At 43.4% G+C, this 13562-nt stretch overlaps 1 protein-coding gene across 4 annotated transcripts in view; it reads right to left on the reverse strand.

The window, feature by feature from the left end:
- Aff3 (AF4/FMR2 family member 3) overlaps positions 1 to 13562 on the reverse strand; it is a 535781-nt gene that overhangs the window by 515318 nt on the left and 6901 nt on the right. The window lies entirely within an intron of this gene.

Raw genomic sequence — 13562 nt, forward strand, 5'->3', positions numbered from 1 at the left:
AATTACTTCTATTGCAATTAAATGCTTTCTTTAAACTCAGAAAAGTAACTACCAGGACACCTTGAGCAGATGTAGCCCTATTGCTAATTTTCCAAACAAGTGCACAAGATCTGCTCTAGCCCTCTACTGTGTGGGAGCGCCAGGTAACCTAGAGCATCTGGCTCACCACCTCCTCCATACTAGCTCCAGCTCCAAGCTCCTGGACCCATACGACCTGCTCCACCCAGCTGTGCTCACCCCGTGGGCAGCATCCATGCTCCAGCAGGCATCCTCCTGGCCTCTGAGTTACACAGACCCTGAACTCCAAAGCCACTCAGCCTGCTACTATTCCTAACGATAATCAGCACACTGTGGGGCTCAAATATAATTTCCTGGGCCTCTGCCCCAGAGACACTGGCTCCCCAGTTGATTCTGGGAAGCACCCAGATTTGAGCAGCTCTTGTGCACATCCTAGGAATTAGCATTAAGCTCCAAGTATCAGTTTTCTCTGCTATAAGCTGAGTGAGTTGGGCTGGAAAGATGATCACTAATGTCTCTTCCAGAGCTAACAGTCTGTAAGTCCAGTCTCTATCTGTTTCATGGATACCAGTTTCTTCCAAACCACACTTCAGCTTTCTCAGAGCAGGGGCCACATTCATTTTTCTGTGTTCCCAAGCCTGCATAATTCTTTGTGCATAGTAGGTGTTCAATAAACACACGATTTGTGGGTTTGTGGAACTATACTCTGCTGACTGAGAACCAGTAAGTGAACCACAGATACTGCCGTGGCTGCTTGGCAGGCCTAATATAGACATTAGGATACATCTTGCTCCAAACGAACCTCCTACAGAGGCTTCCAAATGTCAGCACTTGAATTATTGTGGTCAGAAAACTGTAGAAATCAAACACACTCAGATACTACAATGCCAAGAAAGTGCAAGTTGTGACTTTCTGTTTGTTTGCTAAGGAAACCACAGAAAGCCTCTAGAGAGAACGTATCTGGTTTATGAGAATTTCAAAGCTTAGTGCACTATTGTCATTGGGATTCACATATCGCATAGAAACTACTAGTAAAAAGAAAACGAAAATGGTTCTTTTTACTGCAAGGATAACCAGAGAACCAAAGCCACAACTCAAGTAAAGTGGGCTTGCAACTGTTGTCCAGTTTATTCTGTCAGAATGAGACGATTCTAGCTGTTCTTTTGGAATTTTCCAATGTCTGGCTACTTAACCTTCTTAACAAGAAAATATCTTTGCTGGAAAATCAAGAGGTATGAGAAGGAACAACAATGCCCCTTTCATTTATGTAGGACTTGAGAATTTTCAAGTAGTCTTCACAGGCTATGCCATATAAACCTCTTACAATGGCCCTTGGGGCAGGGCAAAGTGTCCACTACCTGTACTTCACAAACTTTCTCAACAGAGGTCTACAGCAGCAGAGTGTCTGAATGTGGGGTCGCAAAGAGAAGGCCAGCTTGTGAGATGCAGGCAAGAGGGTGGCTGTCTGGCTTGATTTTTTAATTTTGTTTGTTTTACTTGGAACGTATGGAAAAAATTTCTTGGTCTATCTAGCTCCTGGAGGAACTACAAGTTGTGGTCCCTGCGTGACATCATTATATTCACCCACTTATATGAGTAATTCTATCTTCCCACGATGTAGCATTGTAAAGGCACAGCTACAAACCTATCTACTTGCTCTGCACAGTCCTGTTTATTGATGAGGAAATTAGGCTGGAAAATGAACAACCTGTACAAGGTCAGAACCTAAGACAGTGCACAAACACGTCATATGAGAAATACATGGGAATGTTTCAAGTATATGCTCAGTTAAAAATTCCTCAGAAAATCATTTTGTAAAATTTCCTGAACTTGAGTCCACAGGGAAACTTATCTTGAGATTAAATTACCCTGACTTAAAGGACAGTCATTCAGAATTTGTGCAGAAGCAAAGCTTTCCTGGTTCCAAGGGGAAGATCTAGGAAAGTCATGTTTTTCTCTCCAATGTTCATGAGTTTCCAGTATCACAGAAGAAACTAAGGAAAAATATCTTTCAAAAATGCAAAACTCATTTATCAGAACAACAGTAAAATGAATCCAGCAATGTGGGGTTGTACTCCATGGTTAAGTGAGCTACTCAGGAATGCAAAGTTGGTTCAACTTATGAAAATCAGGGGCTGGAGAGACAGCGTGGCAGTCTAAGCGCCTGCCTACAAGCGCAAGGACCCAAGTTTGATCTCTGGAACCACATGTGTGCCAGCCCTGGACCCCCAAGTGCGCTGAGCGGGCCACTGAAACTGAGTGAGGTGGTGCGAACCTGTAATCCCAGCGCTGGGGAAGCTGAGACAGGAGGATCACTACTAGTCCGAGGTGTATATTGAGACCCTGTACCAAATAAATAAATAAATAAATGATTTTTAAAAAAGAAAATCAGTTAACGTGTCAAACCACATTACTAGAATAAAAGATAAAATCCATATACCTCCCTCAATAGAAGTAAAACAAACCAAACATTGTCTTGCGATAAAAAACACTGAACAAATTTGGAGGAGAAATTCCTTAGCCAGATTAGGGGCATCTATGAAAGAGATCTGCTCATAATACCATACTCAATCACACATGACTGACAGTTTGCCCTGAGATCAGAAACAACCAAAGGGATCTAGTCAGCAACCCCTGTGGGTTCTAGCCAGGTCAACTGATCTTAGAGATAAAAAGAAAAACAAGATAAGCAGATTAGAAAGGAAAAAATTAAACTATTTCTATTTCCAGATAACCTGACCTTGCAAAGTATATGTAAGATCCCAAGGAAGACACATGTTCCTTTTAAGAACCTACTAAGATTTATAACCTGCACCTTTGCATCCTGCAATCTTGCTGAATAAGATTCAGGGTACAATAAGATTCAGGGTACAATACCAATGTACAAAAGGAAGCAAAAATATCAGGGATCTGTGAACCAGATCACTTGCCCTTTTAATTTCATTAATTCAACTTGAGAACAGACAAAATCAAATATGATATCTGCTTAAGAAAAAATGTCATATATATAACATTTGATATGTCATATGATATGATAGCTGGAAAATGTACAGAAAAAGAACAACATACTGTACATATATGGATCTAGGTTATTTGATGCAAACTAGGAAACATCTTGAAGCAACAAAAGATCTGCTGGGCTCATTAAAGAACAGTTAATCTATTCAATTCTAATAGATTTTCTTCAAAGCACTTTCCAGCAATTGCAGTGGGTCCAAAATACTGCATCTTGGTACTCATACTGACTGCCAGGCCAGGGCCACGCTTGCACTTACCAAGGCTGTGCCTTTACTCTGTCCAGGTCTCCCAGACAGTTTCAACACTACTGTGCATTTCACAATATTGGTGAGGTCTGTTGCCTTCTGTTTCATTGAAATTGACCCAGATGAGCTATCTTACTCCAATAACACTAAGATAACTCTTAAGTAATATGAACCAAACATACACAGAAAGGAAAATGGTCCTACTTTTCAGAAAAGCATTGCATTTCTTTTCTGAGGACTTCAAAGAGACCCTGCCTGCTCTGAATTTTTGAAGGTACAGCACAGAACGAAGGTGAAAATAGGCTGAGTTTCTGCTAACACCAGGACACTCCCCAACACTCAGGGCCACATGAGACAGACTCCCTATTCATTCACACACATCGGTGGTCGATTACCTTTCCCTGACTACTTGTAGGTTTATGTGTCTTCTTTTGCTGTTGAAATTTTTTAAAAAATGAAAACCAGGCTCAAGGCATAAATTAAGTGTGAGTTAAAGAAATCAATGTTGAAACTCATTTTTCTAAATCAGATAAATGACTCTTTTCCAATTTATATATGAATTTTACTCTTCATTCAGGATTTGACTTTGTCAGTGGCAGATAAAAGCTAAATTACTAAGAACTAGGATATAATAACTGAGTATATAGTATTCATCTCTCCAAGTGAAGGCAAATTATTCACAGATAAAATACTAAATATATACGTATTATTAGCAAAAACAACTTCCATCCACACATATCACAAGGAAACTTCAGGGCTGGCGGTGTAGCTCAGTGGAGCCTTTACCTAGCATGTGCAAGACCCTGGATTCAATCCTCAGCACTAAAAAATAAAAGAAATAAAAAATAAACATTAACAAGGAAACTTAAGCTCTTTGGATAGAAATGTATCGCAAGCTTTTCTCTTCAATCCTCTTTTCTGCCATGAAAATTCAAAAGTGGTGATAAATAACAGCAAAAAGAAAATCATAGGCCAAAAGGCAGTGAGCTTTTATAATATGAGGACGTGCTGCTGGATAGTTCTGTGAATGAGCACTTTTTTTTTTTTTTAATCTTGCTGCCTTCCTTTAATTTGAAAATACTGGCTAAGGGTTCACCAGATAACTCAGCAGACTAAAGCGCCTGCTTAGGCAGAGTGCAGTGGCCAGGGTTTGATCCCTGGTGTGCCAGGCTGCCCCCGCTGTGGGGCACACTGAGATGGCGACTGAAACTGGGCGTGGTGGTGTGTGCCTGTAAGCCCAGTACTTGAGAGGCTGAAAACAAGAGAATCACTACAGGTCGGATCTATGTAGTGAGACCCTGTAGAACAAAGACATTTGGTACACACACTGTACCAAATACATTAAAAATAATAATAAAATATAAAAATACTGGCCACTGGCCAGGCCTGATGGGGCATGCCTATATCTCAACACTCAGAAGGCTGAAGCAGGAGAATTGCTATGAGTTCAAAGGCAGCCTATGATAGTAAGTGCGTTTAAGACCAGCCTGAACTATATAAAAAGAACCTGTCTCGAAAAAAAAAAAAACCAAAAAACCAAATGTCTTTGGTCTACAGGGTCTCACTACATAGATACTGAGTAAAGCAAAACAGCAACAGAAGCCATATTGAATAACAGCACAGGAAAGGGTGTCACTGTTTGCAAATGTCCTGTGCACCCCTGAAGGGACATGCAACCCTGCTGAGGGCCACAGGACTTATAGGGGCACTTCGTGAAAGGGGCACATTTTCTATACTACTGATGTCAGGCCTGCCTATACAACTCCCCAATTAAAAAGGAAGCCATGGAACATACGCCACAGCCAGCAGCACCTCCTCCTATCCTGCCACTAAAAAAATGGCATGTTTCAGAAAAGGTGTGTCTTGTCAGTCTGGAACTCAGGATGGAAAAGGCACTGGAGCAGAGCTGGTCTCCCACTGCCTTGCGGCATGAACAACCACTCCCGGCCACTGTAAGCTGCTGAGAGCCAGGAGTGCTTATTGTCAAAGCACCACCTGAATGCAGCTGACTAACACACGTTCCAAATGTTCACCCATTTTGTTGTCTAAATTGATCTGCAGGCAGACAAACCTCATAGATGGTATTAAAAAATAAACCATAGAAATGTTGCTTTCACAGCTCACAATGAAAAATACAATCATGTTTCCAGCTTGCCACAATCAACAACTTGATGTTAAGCTATCCTGTTCCATATCCGCAACAAACAGAGCAACGAGAAGGGGATCAAGAGAGTGGGAGGGATCCACTCTCAAGTCTACAGGATCAACAAATACACATGACACAGGGCTTCTAGGCCTCAGCCCCTCAGGGTCACTCCCAGCCCAGAGAGTGAACAAGCAATGGGTGTGAACCAAAGCAGAGCTACAATGTCAGGTACGACCATCCGTCTGAAAGAAGGAAGACTGCAGTTTGGTCCTGAAAGAAAAGAACTTTTAGCAATTATTTCACTGGGACTATTGAAAGTCTTTGCTCCTAAGGTTCTCCTAAATAATTAATAGGGCAGTGGATATAGCTCAGCAGCATAAGAGCCTGCCTGGCAAGCACAAGGTCCAGGGTTCCATCCCCAGTACCAATACCAATAATAATAATAATAATAATAATGCAATATATAACATTTGTTTCACCACTGTCCAAACATGTCCTATGGTTTTATTTATTTATATAAATATATATATATGATAGATTTTTTAGTATCTACAATGTATATGGCTCCTTATATTAGCATAGAAGTCAGAGGGAAATAAAACACCCAGTTCTGAAAGGAAAAAAGTATTATACTATTTTCCACACCTGTCAGCTGTGGTTACTACATAAGCACAGGCTCAGCCTTGGAAAAAAGTTTATCAGTTAAAAAAAGATAGACAAAAACACTGACTCACGTAAAGCCTTCTAAGTATCTTTAAGCAATAGAATGGATGCAGCCACACAGAAAGGGTGCTATTTTAGCAACCACGAGAAGGGTAGGAAGAATTAATGACGAAGTGGCCGTTACTGAGGACATCCGATGCCCAATGCTACTGAAGTCCATTATCTCATTTAATCCTCATAACAAATCGAAAGCATTATCAGCTCCCTTCATAGCAGAGAAGCTGAGGCTCAGAGAGGCTGAGTTATCTGAGATGGTGCAGCTTCTAAATGGCACGCTAGGGCGTGGGGCCCTGTGGGCTGCCTCTGGATCCCTTGTCCTTCCCATTGTTGAATACCTTTCTGAAATGTTGTGTGCCAAGTGGGATTTTTAACCTACCTTAAAATTTAATTTCCCTGATTCTCAGAAATGTTTATAGAAGACATTTAAAGTTATTTTTATCATCTGTTTCAATATGTCACAGTCCTTTAAGCCAAGAATCTATTAATTTTACTTTACCCAACAATCTCATAACATAAATTAAGCCCATTTCCTCTCTCTGTCACCAGCAGAAGCTATTTTGCATAGGATCAGCCACACAGCTAGAAGAGATAGTCTGACTTCAGAACACAAGGTGATTACATTTTTACAAAACCTCTACTGCTACTACTACTCCAGTTGGCTTTCATAAGGTAGTCCTCTCATTTTATTGTGGCATCATCATCGTTATTAATAAAATTAAGTCAGGGTGTTATGGTACAAATGACCTGCTATGCCATGTGGTTGTTACCATTTTCCTCACCCATAAAACTTGTCAAATTTGTCATTTTATGGATATGAAAATAACTAAAAGGAAATACATAGGTGATATGTAGGTAGGTAGATAGACAGATAGATTTGATGTATTTGGTACAGGGTCTCACTATGCAGCTCAGACTTGTAGTGATCCTCCTGTTTCAGCCTCCCCATGCACCACCATGCCTGGTCTTGGTGGCCAGCTCGGAAATGTCCAGGGGCAGCGCTGGTGCAGCATGTGGTACCAGGGATGGAACCCAGGTCCTTGCCCTTGCCTCGGCAGGAGCTTAGACTACTGAGCTATCTCCTGGTCCCACAGGTGGTAAATTTTTATAGATGTTAAAAGCAGACCCCTACCCCCCCCAAAAAAAAAAAAAACAGATGCTAAAATGATAATGATGTACAGGAAATTCAGGCCCAGGGAAGCCTATTTAGTTATAATTCTTTTTGTCTAAAATACATAATAAGGGGCTGGGGAAATGGCTCAGTAGAGTAAGTGCTTCCCTGGCAAGTGCAAGGGCCTGAGTTCAATCCTCAGTTCCGCAAAAACTAAAATACATAATAATTTGGACACCATATATACATTATCTAAACAGTTTCAAATGAATCTCAAGATGTACTTCCATATAGACTTCATGACCTGGTAGAGTCTATGTGAGTGATCTAAAATAGGAGACACACACACATCTACATGCATCACCTATAGTGCAGGGTGGGTCGGGACCTCAGACCCCACACCCTAGGGTTCTGTCACTCAGAGATATTCCTCTGGGGTTGTGGCTATGTATAAGGAGGCCAGGGCCAAGCTCCTGAGTGAAAACTCTGGCCCTGGCTGCGGTCCCTCCCAGCTTCGAGAGCTCGGGTGAGTTCCCTAGTGCCTCTGCTTCCTTCTTAATTAAAAGGGGACAGAAAAGAACCTGCCTTAGAAGCCAAAAGGGTTAAAGGAGATCACAGAACCAACAAAGACTCACCGCTCATCCTGACACAGAAAAAAACCCTAAGACACACAGGCCATAAATAAATAAATAAATAAATAAATAAATAACACAGAGGGATCTGGCATCAGAGCCACCCCCAGGTGATGCCACCACCACACGCTGGAACATTACCCTGAAGCTCCTGCCTGTCAGCTTTTCATGTCTGAAAACAATTTTTTAAAAATCCATTTAAAATGCTTCACAATTAGACAAGTTCACTAATTTTTCCTGGCAATGTAGCCTCACCCAATTACTTCTGAATCAAAATTACTTTCAAAACAGTCTAATTAAATTAGAGGGAGGATGACAGAGTTCTACGCTAAAGCAGCTCGTGTAGACTTGTCATTAAATTGCTTATTCAAAAGTAGCTATGAAGCACCTATCAGTTACCTTTTACAGTCTAATATTTAATACTGTTCTTCTCCATGGCTCTGCTTTCTGAAAATTTCATTCCTTGCAGATACTCAGACAGATAGACCAACAGACAAGACCCCAAGCTCCACTTCTCTACTCCTGGTGCCCTCTTTCTCTGGTCCTGGCTTTCCTTCTCCCTCTCTCCGCCAGATCCCCCACACCCAAGTGAGACCATTCAATCTATGTATCCCTCTTCCTGCTGTATGCTCCCTAAGCATGTCCATGTTCTCCCCTGGAGCCTGGGCCAAGGCAGTGGCCTTGTAGCTCTCTGCTCTTTCTTCGCCTCCTTTTTCTTTTCTTTCTTTTCTTAGTGTTTTGTTGTTTTGACACAAGCCCTCACTATATAGCCCAGGATGGTCTTGAACTCATGGCAATCCTCCTGCCTCAGCCTCCCCACAGCCAGCAGCAGGATACTGCTACAACCCGGGTTACAGATGTGAGCCACCATGCCCAGCAGTCCCCTACCTTTCTGGCCTTTCCTCTTCACCCTCCGTCCTGAGCCTCCAGCGTCCCATTTCCCATCAGTGTCCTCAGCCTATTGCCCCTTCCCTCCTCACTCGTCTGGGACAACCTTGCCAAACTCCAAGGCTTTCACCAGCACCGAATGCTGACAACCCGAGTCCTTACAGCACCCCAGCTTTCTTCTTATCACAAAGTAAGCCTCTTTCTCCCACACCTCTCTGGTCCCATTGCAGGCCCTTGATGTCCTCAAATGGAGCTTTACACAGTGCCCTCCACGGACAGGCCCCTGCCCTGCTCCCTGGCCACCCCAACCCACAGCAACAAGCTCAGCTTCTGGCGCCCTGCTGCCGTTCATAGCTTGCTCTTTCTACCTCTCTGCCCCATCACATCGCTGCACGCACCAGGCCCTCCTCACCTTTACAGCTCCACCCTGCAGTCCCTCTCTCCAGGGATCTTCCCTAGGACTCCATGCTGGTAAGGGAACCACTACAGACTCCGCAGGGCCTGGGACTAAAACCAACTGCTCCCAGCTGAAGTGCGTGCACAGCACAGCCCTGAACAGGGTCGACTCCCGCTCCTTGTCCGGCTCAACAAATGGCTGCTCATCCCAGTACAGAAACCTATAAATTCCGAGGGAGGAGGCCATAAAGAACAGCGTAAGCCTCAGAACTGTCTGCACACCGGGCAATGTGATTGTACACAGTATTTCAGGCCTGTAAAATATGACTCTCACCCTGCTGTAATATCAGAGTAAGGGAAAGAACAGAAAGTAAATTTATGTAGCTAATTATCTACCTAAACATTAGAAACCAAAAGTGCCATGCTTCCTTTCAGACTATAAATGTTTAATTTCTATACTTGGAACTTGTTACCACAGATTTGGAATTTTAATTCAAAATGTGAGGGTATGGCTAAGTAATAAAGTTCACCAGCCCTCTTATCACAAAGGTATTCTCTGCTGATACGAAAGGAGTCAATTCTGCATGTTTTTTTTTTTTAAACAAAAGTTTTTTTAAGGGAGTCACCTAAGGTCTCAGCAGCCTCCACAGGCAACTCTGGACTGGGTTCCACAACATGGCCTGAGGGGTCACCAGTCGGCTAAGCCACGCAACACAGAGCAGGCCCAGGGCCAAGCCCACTGCCAGCAGCAGGACGCTGCTGCTACAACCGACGGGGAGGGAAGCGCTCACCTGCTGGGAAGGCTGCTGCCCCGGCCCCTTGTGAAGCCCAGCAACTTGAGGAGAGCTCTCACACACCCCTTCACAGGGCACCTAACGCGACGCCCTCACTCGACGCCATCTTACTTCCGGCCCCCGCAGGGCATCTTGGGAAGCGGAAGGAAGGACGCGCCCAGATCCCAACGGGGCTAACGAGGACGGCCCTACTGCTTCATCTGGGAGCTCCAAGTTCCTTGAAGATTCCCGCTTCTCAGCCCAGAGTCCGGGCCTCGGGCTCCAACAGCACTTTCCTCCTCAGCAGTTCTGAGAACGGATCCTGGCAGGCTCCCCCCACGGGCTCCAGCTGGTAGAGAAAGACGCTGTCGGGCAAGCGGTGAGCCTGTCCCTCGGCCACGGGCCGCGGGGCAAAAGTCTGCAGGCGGCAGCCCAAGTTCACAACCTGGCCCGGTGAGGCTCCTAAGGATCTCCTGCTTCAACAGCACAAGGCAGAGTATTTGTTTTGAGCTGTCTAAGCCACCTACCATAGCATCTGTATTGTAGACTGATTGCCAGTAGTGTTTCAAACAAAACGCATGAAGTTCATGGCACTAGTACAAGCCTAAGCAACAACCAGACACGTCCTTGCCCTAGAACTGGCTTTATCCGTGTCCAAGCTTGAGCACAAGAGTCGCCCTCTCTCTTCCTCCCAATACAAAAGAAGTTAAATGAGTGGAAAATTATGTTATTATTACAAGAAATAGTTAAATATCAGGAGTCAGATAACCTAATGAACCAAGATCCGCAATAAACTGTTGGGCCTCCAGGAGCACAGCCAGGAATTACAGGCTGAAGGACACTAAATGCTCTTGCAAGCACTGCCTTCACCCATATGTCCTGGAGTTGCAGGATTTAAAGTTGTCCTGCTATTCCTGAAAATTCAGCTTCCTTTTCCAAATCTGAAATGCTCAGTTGTTTAAACACTGTCTAGTTCCTGTTGGTAACAGTCTTCTAGGCTTAGTGCAAACGTGTGTGTGTGACTGAGCAAATAATGTCAACACACTCACAGACCTCATAGAACACGCAAAGTCAACTGCACTACATTTCATCATTCCTGAATATGCCTATTTTTCTAATGAAGTAGGGCTGGAAATTAAATGCAGCTAAGTAGCACCTGAAGGTGTCAGGGTACCCTGGTAAAGGCTGAAGGGGGGAAGGTGACCATGTAGATCAAAGGATCCCAGACCAAGGTGCCCAACACCCACCACTGGCTCTACTCAGAGTCTGTGTGACACTAGAAGAGCCGCAATCCATGGCTACAGCTAGCAGGAAGAGCAAGGATTCTGCACATAGATGCCCCACTCCCACTGCCACCTTTTCTCCCCCAGAGACAAAATGGCTAGAAAAGGGTGGAGATATTTGGTCTCTATCCTGGACACCTATAGGAGTTATTGTGAGTTTCCCCACAAGCCAGAAGTGTTTGGAAGACTATCCCACCATCCCCAGCTTTCCCTCTGATGCAGAAGGACGCTGCCTCCCAAGGACTGACAAGAACTGAAAGGCTGTAAAAAGTGATTAGCCTATTTATTACAAATTGTGTTTACTTAGCTTTTTATGCTTATTTCTCTCAATATTCCCACTAGGATACAATTAACCACCCCCTCACTCATCAGAATAGTATTAGAAAGTCTCACAAAAGTAAAATAAGCGCTGCCTCTAAAAGCAACCTTCTAGCTTCATGAAATCGGAATGTGATTACACACAAAAGCCTCCCCAAAACAGCGGCAAGAAGCACAGTCCCCTGGAGGGGCTGCCTGAGGGAGGGTGTTCCTCCCATAGTCCCTGCAAGGCACACCTGGACCTCAGAGTAGCACCAGGGCTGAGGGCTGGCCCCAAGTGGACTCCTGACCCCACCCCATCCTATTAAATTAGGGTCTGCATTGTACCAGGATCCCCAGGTTACTCTGACACACACTGAAGTTAAGAGCGTCAGACGTGGATGTGGGTTGAGTATAGCTATCTATGCTCTTAAATCAGCCTTTTCTCTCTCAGTATTGTCTATAAAAAAAAAAAAAATTGGAATTTGAAAACAAAACATTATTCCCCAGAACTGCTGATGATTTGCTACAGGAGAGCCTTTTTTATTCTGTCTAAATTGCAGAGGATCTAATTAACATTTCAATGAACACTGACAGGAAATTCCTTCTGTCACTTCATAACTCAGGTAAACAGCACAGGTATGACAAGAAAAATTTAACTAAGACTAACAGGATCATATTACAGCCCTCTAGGGAATTTTTGAAAACTAATTTCCTGCCCATAAAAGAGGAAAAATAAAATTATTTCCACTACCAAGTTAAGCACATAACCCTAAACTGAGTTGCTATGCTAGCATGGTCGCCAAATTACAGTCATTTTTGTTTACCTCCACTAACAATGAGTCTCCCGGGGAGAAATTATGCGAAAAAGTTTAAGTACCCTCCTTACCTTTCTCTACATTTGAGCAGATAAATTGCAGAGGGGAAAATACACAAGTGAATACAAATAATGACTTCTGCACTGTTGATTCCCACTCCATTGAGTATGAGGGGTATGATCAGAGAAGTTTAAAGTTGGCAGGATCCACAGAGATAACCCATAGCTGCCGGTCCATCTATCCTGGAATGTCTTTCCACAAAGGAAGGGTATCTTATGCTCTGAGGCAGTCCACGCCACATCAGATCTTACTCAGGCCCTGAAACAACCTGCCTCCATTCCATTCTCAGGTGAAAAATCGTCACTCGCTTGAGATTCCCTATCAAGTCCCCAGGAGTTCCTTTCCTGAGATCCAATCTGTTTTTGTTTCTTGGATGGTATGAGAGCCTCTGTCCCTGCTTTGTGTATTTTGTTTCCATGAAACTAAATTATGATTAGCCTGACATAATTTAATGAGACCCACAGTGCCAAATGAAGTCATTTGATGTAATGGTTGGTAACACAATACATTCTCAGTGAAACATCAAAGATTATGCAATGGCTCATATATCTATATACGTTAATAGTACAACCACAAGGAAGGGCATATTTGTCTTTGACACTACAATGCAGAACTAAGAAAAACCATCAACTGCCCTTCAAAGATATCTCTGGGACAGGACTCTACCACTTGGAATATCAGTGTGACCTCCACAGTGGCCTTTCTGTATCTTTCCTTGTTTATGGAAAAGAAGAAGACATTTTTAAGGAAGCAAAGGGTTCAAAAGAACTACATTTGGCACTGGGCAGACAGCTGACACTTTTATTACTTACCAGCACAACCTCATGAGGTAGGCCAGGATAAGTGCCATCATTTTGTAAGTAATTAAACCAAGATTGAGAATAGGAAATGAGAAAAATCATGGACTGCCCAGGGCCAAACAGAAAGAAAGGCGGGCTGGAGCCAGTTGAATTCAAAATCATCAATTAAATGACCAGACAAAAGAGAACAGCCAACAGTGAAAATAAGTTTTATGGATTTCACTTTGAAATAAAACAAGGAAACATTATGTTACATTAAATAATATTAAAGTTGTCTTTTATGGTCTTGATTTTACCACCAAAGTGGGGCTGGGGAGATGGCCTAGTAGGATAAGCGCTTGACCGGCAAACGCAAGG

This window comes from Octodon degus, unplaced genomic scaffold (genome assembly GCF_000260255.1).
Source record: "Octodon degus isolate 3935 unplaced genomic scaffold, OctDeg1.0 scaffold00052, whole genome shotgun sequence".
Classification (NCBI taxonomy): Eukaryota; Metazoa; Chordata; class Mammalia; order Rodentia; family Octodontidae; genus Octodon; species Octodon degus.